Below are 18,607 nucleotides of genomic sequence, written 5' to 3'. Positions count from 1 at the left end.
CGATTCGGGAGTTGGGCGACAATGCAGGTCTCCGCCTATAGCTGAAGCTTGCAGCTCCGGGGCAAAGACCTGCTCCCAGGTGACCGCGCCGGGCAGGAGATATTCGGCCATGAGGTCCAGTATGGGTACGGTACGTTCAGCAGCCGGAGCAGGGGTAGCACACTCACCCGCCTCTGGGCCTCTCGCGACCTCTGTCACCGCTTCTCCCTGAGCTTCAGCTCCTTGCCAGCGGGTCCGGATGCGTAGCAGCATTTCTTCCCGCCATGCAGCAGACGCCGCCTTCTGGGCCTCATCCAGTCTCCGTGCAAGACCCGGGGCTTCCTGGTGGAGAAATTCAATATCTCCCGCTGTAAGTCTGGTTCCGCTTCGCTCCCTGCCAGGGGAAGGACCTGGGCCGGGTTCGGAAGGCTCCGTTTGTTGCGCTCCAGCAGCGTCCATGTCCGCTCCTGAAGGTCGCCAAACTCCAACTGCAATGGCCGCACCTTGTTGTTTTTCTTTTTCCTCCTCTTTCAGGGCGGCTCCAGGGCGGTATGCTGACTGGCAAGCACTCGTTCAGCCCATCCATTTTGACGGGCATTACCCAGCGGACAGTCTCTGATGGAAGGGACGGTCCGCACTTTTGGCGCCATGTGGGAGCCTGGCCCACGATAGGAGGTGTTAGAAGACCGTCTTTCTGATGCATTATGGCTACTGTTCTTCTTGGGCGGGCGCCATTTTAAGTGGAAACGACAGTCCAAGGTGTAAGGCACACAGTACCCGGTAGCAATGGGTAATTCCTTCCTTTGCTGCGGGCACGTGATCCTGCCGACTACGCCAAGTTGTGACGCCAGGTTGTGTGACGCTGGAAAGCCCTACCCTGGGAGATGGGGGACTCGGAGCCGGGTCCTTGATGTTGTAGATGGGGTGCAGCCGTGGCCCGGACCCGCTCCGTGCCCAGGGCTGTCACATTAAAAAGGGATGGTATGGGCTTATCCGGGTTGAGTGGCTGATCTCGACTACGCCACCTGTGGCACCTGGTGAAGACCATCAGCGCTGCTGCAGTCCGCTGAGGCATGGTGTCATTGCAGCCATCGTTGTCACTACTCCCCACAGGCGGAGCAGGGCCTCAGGGCAGAGGGACAGGATGGAGGGAGTAGTAGTCTAGGAGGTCTGGTGCTGCGCAGTGCAGTGTAATGCAGAATAAAGAGTCCGGAGGCCATAGGGGTTAACTTCCAGGGTATTTTTACTCACGATGGAGATGGCAGTAGGAAGGCGTCTCCCTGCTCCTCGCGGAGTTCTGCGGTCACCAGAGACGAGGGGGTCTGACATCCTCCGAGTAAGTCCAGTGTTAAATAAGGACCCCGCACCAGTGTTCCTAGACTTCAGACCGAGTCCTTTCCTGTCTGTGTGTGTGTAGATAGGCCAGGTCTCTCTCTGAACTTCTCTCAGAAAAAGGGTACGGGTGGCAGCTCCGCTCCCTCCGTTACCCGGTGGGATCCTCAGGGCCTACCGGACTTCCCTGACCAGGACATAGAGTAGCAAGGTCAGGTGTCGGGGGCGGGTACCCCTCTTGCAGCCAGAATCCCTCTGAATAGATCAGGTAGGCGAGGACAGGTGGCGTATACCGCTCCGCCTGCATCCTCCTCGGGATCCATTTGCGGTGGAGCTACACTCCTGAGCTCCGGGCCTTCTTGGTCATGGTCCTTGACCGGGTTGAGACATTCCTTATCTGCAACCTGCCTCTCGACCCAAGGCCAGGGTCCGAGGGCCGTGCCTCCATCCTCTGCAGGTCCACACAGGATCCACGCTCAGGGAGGGAGGTCACGATGAAATAACGATCAAAGACAGTCAAAGAACCGAGAACCAAAATGGCTGTGTATTAAATATGAAATTTACAGTGTCAATAAAATGTGAGTCCTCCACCCTCACCCACTAAATTGGTTCCCCTATCTCTTGGTTCCCCAATCTCCCGTATGCCAGTAGGGGCAGCACATGGTGCCTTCTAGCCCCCTCTGGTGGGAGAAGTGTGGTGTTGGATGTGGAGGAAGGGTCCTGACCATCACACTGTTCTTACCTCAGAGGAAGAACACTACACTCCATTAGAGAAATGCAGCATCCCTGTGGCGGTCGAACCCTCAGGGGTGCCACATCTACAATCTTGTAATCAGTTAGTGGGGCCTCTATATATTGCTACAGATACTCACTGTGCTGTTTGGTGACATGGTGTGTACCACACTCAACATGGACCAGAGGAAGCAAAGGAAAGAGTTGTCTCAGGAGATTAGAAAGAAAATTATAGACAAGTATGCTAAAGGTTATAAGACCATCTCCAAGTATCTTGATGTTCCAGTGACTACAGTTGCACATATTATTCAGAAATTTAAGATCCATGGGACTGTAGACAACCTCCCTGGACGTGGTCGTAGGAGGAAAATTGATGACAAATCAAAGAGACGGATAATACGAATGGTAACAAAAAAGCCCAGGAAAACTTCTCAAGAGATTAAAGGTGGACTTCAAGCTCAAGGAACATCTGTGTCAGATCGCACCATCCGTCGTTGTTTGATCCAAAGTGGACCTCATGGGAGACGACCAAAGAGATGTTCTGGGGCTGCTTTGCTGCATCTGGCACAGGGTGTCTTCAATCTGTGCAGGATACAATGAAATCTCAAGACTATCAAGGGATTCTAGAGAGAAATGGGCTGCCCAGTTTCAGATAGTTTGGTCTCAGTCGCAGGTCATGGGTCTTGCAACAGGATAATGACCCAAAACACACAGCTAAAACACCCAAGAATGGCTAAGACGAAAACATTGGACTATTCTGAAGTGACCTTCTATGAGCCCTGACCTAAATCCTATTGAGCATCTTTGGAAAGAGCTGAAACATGCCTCCTGGAAAAGGCAACCTTCAAACACTAGACAACTGGAGCAGTTTGCGCATGAGGAGTGGGCCAAAATACCTGTCGAGAGGTGCAGAAGTCTCATTGACAGTTACAGGAATCGTTTGATTGCAGTGATTGCCTCAAAAGGTTGTTCAACAAAATATTAAGTTAAGAGTACCATCATTTCTGTCCAGGCCTATTTCATGAGTTTAATTTTTTTTAAAAATTCTGTGGAAGCAGGGTTGAAAAGCAATGTCTGACTTTCATTTGCTCATTTTCATAGATTTTTAATTTATTATTACTTTTGTCAGATTCAAGTTATGGGTTTTTCTTTCATTAAACGAGGGGTACTAACAATTTTGACCACGTGTGTAGCTGTGAAATCAGAGCTTCATGAGAAGTCTCTGCAGAGGCAGCTTATGTCCATCCAACACTGCTCTGCCTACCTCAATAGCCCTCCTGTATCACATGTGCCACTGTAGCAAATTTGTGGGGTGAACTAAGAGTAATTTATAAATTATAATTTCTTAATTGACTGCAGAGATGACATCATTGATTTATTTTACTCACTTATATAGCTCCATTAATTCCACATCGTATATTTCCTATTATATACGTGTCTAAGCATATGGAGTAATACAAGTTAAAACAAGACAACCTCTTTATCTAGCAGAAGAGCGTCCTAGAGCTCCAACGGTTGATCCAGCAGCAGATCTAAAGGGTGCAATTGACTGCTTAAAATATTTCATGTGGGGAAAATATGGCCTTTTATGTTTAGCCCATTGGAAAGGGAAGGCAAAATGTTCAGTGATCAGCATTTCAAGTGATACTGTGGAAAAACACTCGGCTCTAACGTGCGCCTCTTTTAATTGGAAAGAGTAATAGAACTTTTATGATCTATGCAATGGTAGAGAAATAGAGGGCATTTTCCCAAGAAAGAATATCTTGAAGGAACGCCATTCAGACTTCATGCAAAGTAGGACTGTGAAACAAATACCTTGTGCATATTTGACACAGGTACTTTAGATGCAGTGATACAGAAACACAGAGCAGCCAGGACAGGGTTAATAAACAGGGGGGATTTATTGTAACAGGGTCAATCACCACGCAGGGAGTAACAGGGGAAATATGGGAACAACAAGGGGAGTAGCAGGTAACAGACTATAACTGTCAATCTACAGTTTGGCTAGATGTAGCAGAGTCAAGACGGTTGTAATCAGCAGTTTTACACTTAGCTGACTCTTGTTCCCCACAAGGCCATTGCCGGCTGATGCCGGTGTTGTTTTCTTCTGGCTTCCCCATCTAAACAATGCTCCATCTTCTGGCGGCAGCGAGCGGTCTCCGGTTTAACCCGCTGAGCCCCTAGTCCATAACACTGCACCTCACTTGCTCGGCTCCACGTCTTCTGGTGGCAGAGGGCGGTCTCCGGTTTGACCCGCTGAGCCCCTAGTCCATAATACTGCACCTCACTTGCTCGGCTTCACGGACCCTGCATCTCTTCTCCCTCTAGTTGGGCTTGACCCAAACTACTCTCTGCTTTCTCGTGCAAAACTCCTTTTTCTCCCTCTTCCTAGACACGCACCCAGCTCCCCAGTCACCTGACCCCTGAGCTCTGGACACGCCCCCAGCTTCCCGGTCACCTGACTCCTGTGCTCGCAGTCTGTCTTCCCCCTGCAACCAGAGGCACGGCACGGCAGTTCTGGATCCCTTGTTCTGAAAGTACTTACACCCCAGTCTTCCCCCTTACACATAAGTACTGAAAAAAAGGCAAAAGTTTTGGTTCTGGCAATGTGGGCAAACATGATGTAAAAATGAGTAAGTCACTAGATTGTTTGCCACTGATAATGAGATACCTCTGCTGACTCTGTCAGAGTCTATATAGCAAAGCTGAAAAGCAAATTACTACATGGACCACACATCCAAAACTCACACATTGATCTATTGTGGCTGAGTTTTGGATGTGTGGTCCAGGTCTTTTCTCTACAGTTATAGCATAATCATATATCATTTTCTAATGATATATGCTCTCACAACCACAACGATATTTCTACATGTCAAGTTTTCCATCTTAAAATGCCACTGCTTCCATGTAATACAGTTGTCTAAGGTCACTTGTATTCTTAAAATTCTTCCAGTCAAGGAGACTTTCGAAGAGTTTAGCTTCATTTGTGAGATTTTACTGGAGTCGGCATGTAGCAATGTGTAGCACCTGAGAAAACCTCACATCATGTTATGTCCTAGTTTTATGCTTCAAAATTAACCAAGTCCTTTTAACTTACCAGAGATTCTTCTCAATTGTTTGTTGCCACCAAAGCCTCTAATCAGCCAGTGCAAAAAAAAAAACAAGGAGATGAAGTGTGGCTTACAAAAGAAATGAATTATCTTAATAATGGGAGGTCTGGATGACAGCTCCAAGCCTAGGAAAAAATATATTAGCAATTTTAATTTTACTAGCAAGCACTGCTCACAAGAAAGTTACTAAAAAAATGCGAGTGTGTGAAGGAACTAAATGTTCTTTCAGATGGCGCCTATATCATTATGGGTTCTAGTGTGACGCTAACTAGCGACCACTTCGGTTTTGAGTCACTTCTTGACTTGAATTGAAAGAGAATTGTGAACATATGTAACAACTTCTGAAATTGTTCTTTGTCTGAAAGTGGAGGTTGTCACTCTTGGAGAATTAGGGTTCCGGTGACCCATTTTCCAGATAGGGGAATCTCTTTGCCTTTTAGAGATTGATTGCATTTGTATATAAAACATTTTTTAAGAGTGTGAGACTACAGTAAACCAAGTGCTTCAGAATTGTCTTGGAGGGAGATTGAAATTAAAGGGAACCTTTCACCAGTTTTGTCAGTTATGAACTATAACTATGACTTTATTCAGCGCCTGTGCTGTGTTACATACAGTGCCTTGTGAAAGTATTTGGCCCCCTTGAACTTTTCTACCTTTTGCCACATTTCTGGCTTCAAACATAAAGATATAAAATTAAATTTTTTTGGGAAGAATCAACAACAAGTGGGACACAATCGTGAAGTGGAACGAAATTTATTGGATATTTTAAACTGTTTTAAAAATTGAAAAACTGAAAAGTGGGGTGTGCAATATTATTCGCTTATATAACCCTCTGACTGCCCCTGTATATGCCCCAAAAACCTTTTTAAGTTGTCACGCGCTGCATGGTAATCGGGCCGGTCCGGTCCGATGGGCATGGGTTCGGGCCTCTCCATCCATCCCCCCGGCTGCTGCTCTCAATCCTCCTTCTTTAATTGACGTGAATAACGCCTCGCGTCATCCACATTGCTAGGCAAAATCTTGCTCCTGCGCACAGAGATCGTGGCTCGTGCCTGTGCACTATGCTTTACCCTACTGCAGGCAAAGCCGAAAACATAAGTGCGCATGCGCTGCAGTAGGTCAAAGCATAGTGCGCAGGTGCGAGCAGTGATTTCTGTGCGTGGGCGAAAGATTTCGCGAGGCATCATCCATGTCAACTAAAGAAGGAGGATGGCAAGCAACAGCCGAGGGGAGGGATTGGAAAGCCCGACACCACGCCTATCGGACCAAGCCGATTTGAATACAGTGCAGGAGAACTTAAAAGTTTTTGAGGGGTATACAGGGGGAGTCAGGGGGCTGTATGATCATTTATGGAATGCAGCACAAGCACTGAATAAAGTCATAGTTATAGTTCATATATGACAAAACTGGTGACAAGGTTCCCTTTAATAGTCTTATTGACGTATCTTATGTACAGTACAGACCAAAAGATTGGACACACCTTCTTATTTAAAGATTTTTCTGTATTTTCATGACTATGAAAATTGTACATTCACACTGAAGGCATCAAAACTATGAATTAACACATGTGGAATTATATACTTAACAAAAAAGTGTGAAACAACTGAAAATATGTCTTATATTCTAGGTTCTTCAAAGTAGCCACCTTTTGCTTTGATGACTGCTTTGCACACTCTTGGCATTCTCTTGATGAGCTTCAAGAGGTAGTCACCGGAAATGGTTTTCACTTCACAGGTGTGCCCTGTCAGGTTTAATAAGTGGGATTTCTTGCCTTATAAATGGGGTTGGGACCATCAGTTGTATTGTGCAGAAGTCAGGTGGATACACAGCTGATAGTCCTACTGAATAGACTGTTAGAATTTGTATTATGGCAAGAAAAAAGCAGCTAAGTAAAGAAAAACGAGTGGCCATCATTACTTTAAGAAATGAAGGTCAGTCAGTCTGAAAAATTGGGCAAACTTTGAAAGTGTCCCCAAGTGAAGTTGCAAAAACCATCAAGCGCTACAAAGAAACTGGCTCACATGTGGACCGGCCCAGGAAAGGAAGACCAAGAATCACCTCAGCTTCTGAGGATAAGTTTATCCGAGTCACCAGCCTCAGAAATCGCAGGTTAACAGCAGCTCAGATTAGAGACCAGGTCAATGCCACACAGAGTTCTAGCAGCAGACACATCTCTACAACAACTGTTAAGAGGAGACTTTGTGCAGCAGGCCTTCGTGGTAAAATAGCTGCTAGGAAACCACTGCTAAGGACAGGCAACAAGCAGAAGAGACTTGTGTGGGCTAAAGAACACAAGGAATGGACATTAGACCAGTGGAAATCTGTGCTTTGGTCTGATGAGTCCAAATTTGAGATCTTTGGTTCCAACCACCGTGTCTTTGTGCGACGCAGAAAAGGTGAACGGATGGACTCTACATGCCTGCTTCCCACCGTGAAGCATGGAGGAGGAGGTGTGATGGTGTGGGGGTGATTTGCTGGTGATACTGTTGGGGATTTATTCAAAATTGAAGGCATACTGAACCAGCATGGCTACCACAGTATCTTGCAGCGGCATGCTATTCCATCCGGTTTGCGTTTAGTTGGACCATCATTTATTTTTCAACAGGACAATGACCCCAAACACACCTCCAGGCTGTGTAAGGGCTATTTGACCAAGACGGAGAGTGATGGGGTGCTACGCCAGATGACCTGGCCTCCACAGTCACCAGACCTGAACCCAATCGAGATGGTTTGGGGTGAGCTGGACCGCAGAGTGAAGGCAAAAGGGCCAACAAGTGCTAAGCATCTCTGGGAATTCCTTCAAGATTGTTGGAAGACCATTTCCGGTGACTACCTCTTGAAGCTCATCAAGAGAATGCCAAGAGTGTGCAAAGCAGTCATCAAAGCACAAGGTGGCTACTTTGAAGAACCTAGAATATAAGACATATTTTCAGTTGTTTCACACTTTTTAGTTAAGTATATAATTCCACATGTGGTAATTCATAGTTTTGATGCCTTCAGTGTGAATGTACAATTTTCATAGTCATGAAAATAAAGAAAAATCTTTAAATGAGAAGGTGTGTCCAAACTTTTGGTCTGTACTGTATGTACTTGCGCACATGCCCGTATGTTTTGGTGAAAATAAGAGTAGTAGTCTTAGCCAGTAAACGCCATCATTTTTTTTATTCATGTGATTTATTAGGTCTTTTAATTCAAATTAAACAGCAATACTGTCGTTTTACTGTACAGAGCCAAAACATATCTTGGCATCACAGCTGGTATTAGATCACAAGCTACCAGCGGGCAAACATTCCTGTTAAGGAAAGTCTGACTGGCGTGACAGATTCTCTTTAAAGGCATAGTGTCAGCATCACATAATATCATGGCTGAGTTACCTCCAAATCAGAATAAATGAGGCGACAAATTTAGTAGCAATAAGCGTAAGACGGATTAACAGAGGGTAATAAAGAGAAGACTATAGATTATAACTCCAGGACAATTCTTTATGGAAAAGTAATGTTTGATGGCTGCAGCTCTTGGCCTGTCCATCCTGACTGCCACTAATATTTAGTAATGCCAGAACATGGAGAAGTTAGATCATTTAGATTCTCTTATACAATGTTGAAACATCTTAAAGGGATATTCCCCACTTGGATTTTCTTGGATCTCTAGGACCCTCGCTAATATGAAGAAAGCTGGACCCATGGCCTCCTCTCCTTAATTCTAAAACAGCCATTTTTTTCATTGTAATTAGTTAATGACCACCTTAAAAAACCTATTGCTGAATGGAAAATACAAACAATAGTGGGAAGAAAAGAAATGCACAAAAACAGAGTGAAAATATAAAGACTTACTGTTCCACTTCTTCTTTCTGTTTTTTTTTCTTATTTAAGGTTTAATGAAGTTTTACTGAAAATCAACATTCCAACATATAAAATAGAAAATGACAATAGCCATTGAGTGGAATGTATCATAAACATCAGTTATGACTTACTAACCTGAGCACAAGTGGAGAGAGAGGTCTTCTTCATTTTTTTTTTTAAATAATATCTATGACATCAGATATGAACCATACCACAGGCATAAGTTTCATATATCTATATCTATATATATATATATATGAAAAATGGGAAATAAACCGAGTTAACATGCCTCGGGAGTGTTACAGAAAGGTGTGCCGAAGAGGGAGTAAAAGAAGTCAAAGATCGCTTTGCATAGCTGGACGATATAAGGACAAGACTACCAGATGTTGACCATGGAGCCTTTGGCTCTGTCACATTTGTCCGAAACCTCCAGAAACAAAAGATGGAGTCGATCTGCTATCTTGTACCACCTGGATTCAATCTTATAGTTCAGGGGTGGGGAACCTTTTTTCTGCCAAGGGCCATTTGGAACTTTCCATCATCATTCGGGGGCTGCACAAAATTATCAACTTGAAAATTACCCTACTATATATAGTTAAACAATTAATGAACTTACCCCTAATGTGGTGGATGGAGCAGCTCTCTTTGGTGCGGTTGTGATGTTAGGTGGTATTGAGCATGTTGCTTCTAACAACTGCTTTTACAGGTTTGCATCGGTCTGGAGCACAGTCAACTATTTGTGATAAGTTTTGGAAAGCATATACATCACATAGGAGACACTGGGACTCCTGTATATACATCACATAGGAAACACTGGGATTGCTGTATATACATCACATAGGAGATGCTTGGACTCCTGCATATACATCACAGGAGATGGTGAGGGCATATTCATCACAGGAGACACTAGGACTACAGTATACACATCATAGGAGATGTTGGGACTGCTGTATATATATCACATAGGAGATACTGAGACTGCTGTATATACATCACAGGAGACACTGGGGGCACATACATCACATGAGATGTTAGGGTTATATTCATCATTGGGGAGGGCTTGGGGGCATAGACATCACTGGGGAGGGCTTGGGGACATAGACATCACTGGGGAGAGCTGTGGGGCATATACATCACTGGGGAGGGCTGGGGGCCATACACATCACTCGAGAGGGCTGGGGGGCATATACATCACTGGGGATTTCTGGGGGACATATACATCGCTAGGGGGGCTGGGAGGCATATACATCACTGGAGAAAGCTGGGGGGCATAGACATCACTGAGAGAGCTGGGTGGCATATACATCACTGGGGAGGGCTGGGGGCATATACATCACTGCGGAGGGCTGGGGGGCATATACATCACTGGGGAGGGCTGAGCACATATACATCACTGGGGATTTCTGGGGACATACAGTACAGACCAAAGGTTTGGACACACCTTCTCATTTAAAGATTTTTCTTTAAATTGTACATTCACACTGAAGGCATCAAAACTATGAATTAACACAAGTGGAATTATATACTTAACAAAAAAGTGTGAAACAACTGAAAATATGTCTTATATTCTAGGTTCTTCAAAGTAGCCACCCTTTGCTTTGATGACTGCTTTGCACACTCTTGGCATTCTCTTGATGAGCTTCAAGAGGTAGTAACCAGAAATGGTTTTCACTTCACAGGCATGCCCTGTCAGGTTTAATAAGTGGGATTTCTTGCCTTATAAATGGGGTTGGGACAATCAGTTGTGTTGTGCAAAAGTCAGGTGGATATACAGCTGATAGTCCTACTGAATAGACTGTTAGAATTTGTATTATGGCAAGAAAAAAGCAGCTAAGTAAAGAAAAACGAGTGGCCATCATTACTTTAAGAAATGAAGGTCAGTCAGTCTGAAAAATTGGGCAAACTTTGAAAGTGTCCCCAAGTGAAGTTGCAAAAACCATCAAGCGCTACAAAGAAACTGGCTCACATGTGGACCGGCCCAGGAAAGGAAGACCAAGAATCACCTCAGCTTCTGAGGATAAGTTTATCCGAGTCACCAGCCTCAGAAATCGCAGGTTAACAGCAGCTCAGATTAGAGACCAGGTCAATGCCACACAGAGTTCTAGCAGCAGACACATCTCTACAACAACTGTTAAGAGGAAACTTTTTACAGCAGGCATTCATGGTAAAATAGCTGCTAGGAAACCACGGCTAAGGACAGGCAACAAGCAGAAGAGACTTGTTTGGGCTAAAGAACACAAGGAATGAACATTAGACCAGTGGAAATGTGTGCTTTGGTCTGATGAGTCCACATTTGAGATCTTTGGTTCCAACCACTGTGTCTTTGTGTGATGCAGAAAAGGTGAACGGATGGACTCTACATGACTGGTTCCCACCGTGAAGCATGGAGGAGGAGGTGTGATGGTGTGGGGGTGCTTTGCTGGTGACACTGTTGGGGATGTATTCAAAATTGAAGGCATACTGAACCAGCATGGCTACCACAGCATCTTGCAGTGGCATGCTAATCTATCCGGTTTGCATTTAGTTGGACCATCATTTATTTTTCGACAGGACAATGACCCCAAACACACCTCCAGGTTGTGTAAAGGCTATTTGACCAAGAAGGAGAGTGATGGGGTGCTACGCCAGATGACCTGGCCTCCACAGTCACCAGACCTGAACCCAATCGAGATGGTTTGGGGTGAGCTGGACCGCAGAGTGAAGGCAAAAGGGCCAACAAGTGCTAAGCATCTCTGGGAACTCCTTCAAGATTGTTGGAAGACCATTTCCGGTGACTACCTCTTGAAGCGCATCAAGAGTGTGCAAAGCAGTCATCAAAGCAAAAGGTGGCTACTTTGAAGAACCTAGAATATAAGACATATTTTCAGTTGTTTCACACTTTTTTGTTAAGTATATAATTCCACATGTGTTAATTCATAGTTTTGATGCCTTCAGTGTGAATGTACAATTTCCATAGTCATGAAAATACAGAAAAATCTTTAAATGAGGTGTGTCCAAAATTTTGGTCTGTACTGTTTTTAATATAGACAGTGTAGGACCGTCCCAATTAGGATCACCTTGTCGCTGGTCGGACGGCTTGTATACTTTTTTTGATCAAAAATAGTTCACTAAGTACCCTATATTTCATATGCAACTTTGCTTTACATTTATATATAATGATGGTAGGATATGTGATATATTTTTTGTCTTTTGTAGGTTTTGTATCTTTTTGCTAGTGTGAACATGCTCTTATTTCTTGCATGTGTACCATCTTAGACCTCAGTTCACATTGCTTGGTTTTTTGTCTTGTTTGCATTCTGTGCAAATTAGGGGTGTGGCATCCCCCTTGTTGAGCTGGTCAGTATATATGTAGCTTACCACGGGCTTAGGTGGTCTGATTTTGGGACCCGGTTCTATTTGTCTACCCTTTTATATGCATTACTTCAACTTTGATATACAGTAAGGTTTTTAATATAGACAGTGTAGGACCGTCCCAATTAGGGTCACCTTGTCGCTGGTAGGACGGCTTGTATACTTTTTTTGATCAAAAATAGTTCACTGAGTACCCTATATTTCATATGCAACTTTGCTTTACATTTATATATAATGATGGTAGGGTATGTGATATATTTTTTGTCTTTTGTAGGTTATATATATATATATATATATATATATATATATATATATATATATATATATAGTGGGTATGGAAAGTATTCAGATCCCTTAAAATTTTTCACTCTTTGTTTTATTGCAGCCATTTGCTTTGGTAAATTCTAAAAAGTTCATTTTTTTCCCATTAATGTACACTCTGCACCCCATCTTGACTGAAAAAAAACAGAAATGTATAAAGTTTTGCAAATTTATTAAAAAAGAAAAACTGAAATATCACATGGTCATAAGTATTCAGACCCTTTGCTCAGACACTCATATTTAAGTCACATGCTGTCCATTTCCTTGTGATCCTCCTTGAGATGGTTCTACTCCTTCATTGGAGTCCAGCTGTGTTTAATTAAACTGATAGGACTTGATTTGGAAAGGCACACACCTGTCTATATAAGACCTCACAGCTCACAGTGCATGTCAGACCAAATGAGAATCATGAGCTCAAAGGAACGGCCCAAGGAGCTCAGAGACAGAATTGTGGCAAGGCACAGATCTGGCCAAGGTTACAAAAGAATTTCTGCATTACTCAATGTTCCTAAGAGCACAGTGGCCTCCATAATCCTTAAATGGAAGAAGTTTGGGACCACCAGAAGTCTTCCTAGACCGGGCCGTCCAGCCAAACTGAGCAATCGTGGGAGAAGAGCCTTAGTGAGAGAGGTAAAGAAGAGCCCCAAGATCACTGTGGCTGAGCTCCATAGATGCACTAGGAAGATGGGAGAAAGTTCCATAAAGTCAACTATCACTGCAGCCCTCCACCAGTCGGGCCTTTATGGCAGAGTGGCCCAACAGAAGCCTATCCTCAGTGCAAGACATATGAAAGCCTGCATAGAGTTTGCTCAAAAACACATGAAGGACTCCCAGACTATGAGAAATAAGATTCTCTGGTCTGATGAGACGAAGATAGAACTTTTTGGTGATAATTCTAAGCGGTATGTGTGGAGAAAACCAGGCACTGCTCATCACCTGCCCAATACAATCCCAACAGTGAAACATGGTGGTGGCAGCATCATGCTATGGGAGTGTTTTTCAGCTGCAGGGACAGGACGACTGGTTGCAATTGAAGGAAACATGAATGTGGCCAAGTACAGAGATATCCTGGATGAAAACCTCTTCCAGAGTGCTCTGGACCTCAGACTTGGCCGAAGGTTCACCTTCCAACAAGACAATGACCCTAAGCATACAACTAAAATAACAAAGGAGTGGCTTCAGAACAATTCTGTGATCATTCTTGACTGGCCCAGCCAGTGTACTGACCTAAACCCAATTGAGAATCTCTAGAGAGACCTGAAAATGGCTGTGCACCAACATTCACCATCCAACCTGATGGAACTGGAGAGGATCTGCAAGGAAGAATGGCAGAAGATCCCCAAATCCAGGTGTGAAAAACTTGTTGCATCATTCCCAAAAAGACTCATGGCGGTCCTAGCTCAAAAGAGTGCTTCTACTCAATACTGAGCAAAGCGTCTGAATACTTACAGTGGTGGCCAAAAGTATTGGCACCCCTGCAATTCTGTCAGATAATACTCAGTTTCTTCCTGAAAATGATTGCAATCACAAATTCTTTGGTATTATTATCTTCATTTAATTTGTCTTCAATGAAAAAACACAAAAAGAATTGTCCTAAAGCCAAATTGAATATAATTCCACACCAAACCTAAAAAAGGGGGTGGACAAAAGTATTGGCACTGTTTGAAAAATCATGTGATGCTTCTCTAATTCGTGTAATTAACAGCACCTGTAACTTACCTGTGGCACCTAACAGGTGTTGGCAATAACTAAATCACACTTGCAGCCAGTTAACATGGATTAAAGTTGACTCAACCTCTGTCCTGTGTCCTTGTGTGTACCACATTGAGCATGGAGAAAAGAAAGAAGACCAAAGAACTGTCTGAGGACTTGAGAAACCAAATTGTGAGGAAGCATGAGCAATCTCAAGGCTACAAGTCCATCTCCAAAGACCTGAATGTTCCTGTGTCTTCCGTGCGCAGTGTCATCAAGAAGTTTAAAGCCCATGGCACTGTGGCTAACCTCCCTAGATGTGGACGGAAAAGAAAAATTGACGAGAGATTTCAACGCAAGATTGTGCGGATGGTGCATAAAGAACCTCGACTAACATCCAAACAAGTTCAAGCTGCCCTGCAGTCCGAGGGTACAACAGTGTCAACCCGTACTATCCGTCGGCGTCTGAATGAAAAGGGACTGTATGGTAGGATACCCAGGAAGACCCCACTTCTTACCCCGAGACATAAAAAAGCCAGGCTGGAGTTCGCCAAAACTTACCTGAGAAAGCCTAAAACGTTTTGGAAGAATGTTCTCTGGTCAGATGAGACAAAAGTAGAGCTTTTTGGGAAAAAGCATCAACAGAGTGTACAGGAAAAAAAAAGAGGCATTCAAAGAAAAGAACACGGTCCCTACAGTCAAACATGGCAGAGGTTCCCTGATGTTTTGGGGTTGCTTTGCTGCTTCTGGCACTGGACTGCTTGACCGTGTGCATGGCATTATGAAGTCTGAAGACTACCAAGAAATTTTGCAGCATAATGTAGGGCCCAGTGTGAGAAAGCTGGGTCTCCCTCAGAGGTCATGGGTCTTCCAGCAGGACAATGACCCAAAACACACTTCCAAAATCACTATAAAATGGTTTGAGAGAAAGCACTGGAGACTTCTAAGGTGGCCAGCAATGAGTCCAGACCTGAATCCCATAGAACACATGTGGAGAGATCTCAAAATGGCAGTTTGGAGAAGGCACCCTTCAAATATCAGGGACCTGGAGCAGTTTGCCAAAGAAGAATGGTCTACAATTCCAGCAGAGCATTGTAAGAAACTCATTGATGGTTACCGGAAGCGGTTGTTCGCAGTTATTTTGGCTAAAGGTTGTGCAACCAAGTATTAGGCTGATGGTGCCAATACTTTTGTCTGGCCCATTTTTGGAGTTTTGTGTGAAATGATCAATGATTTGATTTTTGCTTCATTCTCTTTTGTGTTTTTTTCCTTGCAAGCAAATTAAATGAAGATAATAAGACCAAAGAATTTGTGATTGCAATCATTTTCAGGAAGAAACTGAGTATTATCTGACAGATTTGCAGGGGTGCCAATACTTTTGGCCACCACTGTATGACCACATGATACTTCAGTTTTTCTTTTTTAATAAATTTGCAAAAATTTCTACATTTCTGTTTTTTTTTCAGAGTGTACATTAATGAGAAAAAAAACTTAACTTTTTAGAATTTATCAAATGGCTGCAATGAAACAAAGACTGAAAAATGTTAAGGGGTCTGAATACTTTATGTACCCAATGTATATATATATATCTGCCATTTGGATCCAGATTAGACTCCAGAACCTGAGGAGATATAAACTTACGAAATGCAATAGAATAACCTTTAGCTTTAAGAAGTAGGTGGAGTGATACCAAAAGGTATAGTATTTCTTAGAGCATTTTGGAACAGAAGAAGATTTAAAATGTGTTTCTTGAAATATGGCTATTAAGACTTTTTTTGTGTAAATGGTGCAATATTTAGTCTTTCTTCATAGAACTATTTAGTCATCTCACATTAAAGGAGGCAAAGCTGTATATACAGAGGCTACGTGGGACTCATACTGTGTATATTGGAGGCTATATGGGGCTCACATTGTATATATGGAGGCCATGTGGGGCACATACTGTATATATTGGAGGTTATGTGAGGCTCACACTGTATAGACAAAGGCTATGTGGGGCTCACACTGTATAGACAGAGGCTATGTGGGGCACATACTGTATATATTGGAGGTTATGTGAGGCTCACACTGTATAGACAGAGGCTATGTGGGGCTCACACTGCATATACAGAGGCTATGTGAGGCTCACACTGTATATACAGAGGCTATGTGGGGCTCACACTGTATAGACAGAGGCTATGTGGGTCTCATACTATATATATTGGAGGCTATGTGGGGCTCACACTGTATATACAGAGGCTATGTGAGGCTCACACTGTATATAAAGAGGCTATGTGGGGCTCACACTGTATATATTGGAGGCTATGTGGGGCTCACACTGTATATACAGAGGCTATGTGGTGGCTCCTGCATATATGGGAGGCTATGTGGGGGCTCATGCTGTATATAGGAGGCTCATGCTCTGTGTAGGCTTATGCGGTATATAGGGTGATGTCAGCATACTTAAATCTTCTCAATATTAAGTGATACAATTAATATTAATATAAAATAATTAATATTAATATGAATATTGAGTAGAATTAATTGCAGCCTATTGGTTCGGCCATCCACAACAGTCACAGTCTCTCATGTGGCCTATAAAGTGTATAGAGAGGCCTTAAGGGCATGGAGATGCCTGAAAAATGTCAGAAGCATTGCAGATTGTGTGATGGTTACACATATTAGATTTTAACTAGTTCAAATAATAGTTTTCTGCTTTTAACTGGGATGTCAGACCTATTTCCTTCTTGGGGACTGGTATGGTTTCTTCTGGAGAAGTAATTCACAATATTGGCAAAAGGAAGCATTAATTAATGATACACAGTACAGCACACTATGTTTCCTTTTTAACAGCTAATGATCAAGGAAAAAATGTCTCCTTCTCTCTATGGTTCGATGAATTTGATTGATTTTAAATTCCAGGACCCAACCTGTAATTTAGAGAATCTGACACTGACTATTTTGTATAAAACAAGGCATTTTGTACTTTAGATAAAACTATCACTCTAGCAGTAATAGATCTAATGGTACCAATAAAATATAATCTGTTAAATCCATACTACTGGCTGCATATTACAAAACAACCAATTCAGTAAAATGTACGATTATCATATATTTCTATGTTCTACAGATTGTGATGTAACATAAATGATTGTGAACTTAGCCTCATAAATTGTAGTTACCGGTTGCTCATTAGTTACAATCATATTTTTCTTAAAAAGATAAATTACTGTCTGTATTTTCCCACAGTCCCATGTTTGTTAGCTTCTATCTAACAGGTTAGGTTAATTGCCATGTTTAGTGTCATTGAGATGTATAGTTAGTTGGCTGACTGCCATAATGGGCACTGTAGTGATGGCCTTAAGCAGCTGTCGTCCAGGATCTTTTATTGCAATGTTGATAACTGAAGACATTAACCAAGAACACACCTTTATCTAGATGGTAATGATGAAGATGATGGACAGATAGGTAGATAAATACAGTGGCATGTAAAAGTTTGGGCACCCCTGGTCAAAATTACTTTTATTGTGAACAGTTAAGGAAGTTGAAATGATCTCTAAAAGGCCTAAAGTGAAAGGGGTATTCCCATCTCAGAGTACTTATTTCACTAGGTGTAATGTTAATAATATTAGTAATTACCTCCAATTAGATATTCTGGATAGTTTTTTTTGTTGTATTGCTTACCCCATGTGCAGGGTATTGCAGTCACTCAGGTACCCATGGTTGCGGCCTCTATGGTGTTCCTGGCCGCGCTTGCGCAGTTAGTAAGGAGTTTATCATGATCAATGGCCGGGTTTTCGGGAACGTGCATAGTTAGAGCCTGCGCAGTAGCTCCCTGCCAGGCCACCTCACTCCTGCACTCCACATTATCAATGGCCGGGTCCTCAGGAGAGCGCATAGTTAGAGCCTGTGCAGTAGCTCCCTGCCCGGCCACCTCACTCCTGCACTGCACATTATCAATGGCCGCGTCCTCAGGAGCGCGCATAGTTAGAGGCCTGCGCAGTAGCTCCCAGCCCAGCCACCTCACTCCTGCACTGCACATTATCAATGGCCGGGTCCTCGGGAGCGCATATAGTTAGAACCTGCGCAGTAGCTCTCCGCCCGGCCACCTCACTCCTGCACTGCACATTATCAATGGCCGGGTCCTCAGGAGCGCGCATAGTTAGAACCTGTGCAGTAGCTCCCTGCCCGGCCACCTCACTCCTGCACTGCACATTATCAATGGCCGGGTCCTTGGGAGCGCATATAGTTAGAGCTTGTGCAGTAGCT

Source organism: Phyllobates terribilis, unplaced genomic scaffold (genome assembly GCF_046119375.1).
Source record: "Phyllobates terribilis strain yellow unplaced genomic scaffold, ASM4611937v1 Scaffold_5__5_contigs__length_657084704, whole genome shotgun sequence".
NCBI lineage: Eukaryota > Metazoa > Chordata > Amphibia > Anura > Dendrobatidae > Phyllobates > Phyllobates terribilis.
Note: the sequence above shows the minus strand (reverse complement) of the source record.